The following is a 1582-nucleotide window of genomic DNA, read 5'->3' on the forward strand; positions in this document are numbered from 1 at the left end:
AGGAGAGCCTCAGTTCATTACTCACTAGTAGAGATCACACAGCAAGCAAGCAACTCTCTTAGGAGAGGGGACAGCCACACAACCTCATTGGGATGACATCTGTACCTGAAATTAGTTTCTTTGGAGACAAAGCTTGCCTCAGCAGGGAAAACGAGCAATTATCTATCTCATCTCTCATCTCAGCTCTCCTCCTTTGGCTTTGTTGGGTTCTTTCTGGCCATTATGGACTGGAGCTTTGGACTGGAGCTTCTGTTGAGAGCTGGCTCCAGTCAGCCATCATCCCCCATTCCCTGTTGTTCTTATTGAATGTGAAAATTGGAGTTAGGGAAAGTAGCCAACCCAAGGATGTAGCAAAACACAAAACACATTGAAACCAAATGAGCAAATAAACAGATAAAAAGGCTACCAGACACATAAGTCCACAGATGCACTGACAATCAGAAATGCACACACACACAGACAAAAAACAACTACAATAAAAACAATGATAATCATAATATAATTGAAAAAATATTTTTAAAAAACCTCTAAAAATCTGATGTAAGCACTCTCAACAACCATAAGAAAGGAAGAAGAAGAGAGAAAGAAAAAAATAGTATTAAATAAAAAGTTAAAAAAGAAGGAAAAATTAACAATAACTCCTCCAAGAAAAGGATGAAAAAAGAGAGGGAAAAGAAAGGCCACAACCACAAAAATACTATTCTTGTATATATATAAAAAAAATACAACTCTACATATTATGTAGGGGTCAACTTTAGCAGGAATATATTTATATTGCACCAGGTGGTGCTGTGAGTAGTTCCAAGGCTTATACCTGATTCACAGGTTACATAGTTACCATGGTAACCACCGTACCTGGCCCCTAGCCATTTCTGAAGTTTCAATATATGTCTGTGTCCTAACTGTTGCCTAACCTCCACTGCTCTGTTCCAGATAGCACCCCTATCTGACCTCCAAACTCGGTGCAGGCATCCACGCTTCACAAATCTTTCCATTCAGTTCCCAGATTCTCCACAAACTGCAAGAACTTTCCATCAGTTTCCATGGCTCAGAATCTCACTTTTGAATCCAGCAACCCACCAGTTCACTACACACCCTGAACTGCCAGTCCACACTAGTATTCCCCACCAGGAAGGTCCAGTCTATTCAATCACACCTGTTGTTCTGGGAAAAAGGTGTCCGCCATTTCTGACATTTCAAAATGTGTCTGTTTCCCAGGCTGGATCCTTTTCCCTTAATTTTCTATGGGGCTGCCTAGCCCCTTGCGGCTCCGGACAGCAACCCTTTCTGGTCTCCAAATTCTGCTCAGGAATTCATCACTGAAATTTCCATCAAATACCTAAGTTTCCCCATGAACTGGGAACTGCAGTCCTCTATGGGGGAGGAGCCGGCTGCCGGCTGCTAGCTGCTGGGTCCACAGGGGTAATTTCTACAGCAGAGTCTGTGGCTTTGGATTACAGCTCAAATACAGAAATCGACCAATTCGCTGCACACCTCTAGCTGCCTATCCACATGACACTCTATGCTGGAAAAAGATCTAGAACCCCCTAGCTCTCACCTGATGATTTGGGAGAGAGGGGCT

The sequence above is a fragment of the Nycticebus coucang genome, chromosome 21, assembly GCF_027406575.1.
Source record: "Nycticebus coucang isolate mNycCou1 chromosome 21, mNycCou1.pri, whole genome shotgun sequence".
Taxonomy (NCBI): Eukaryota; Metazoa; Chordata; class Mammalia; order Primates; family Lorisidae; genus Nycticebus; species Nycticebus coucang.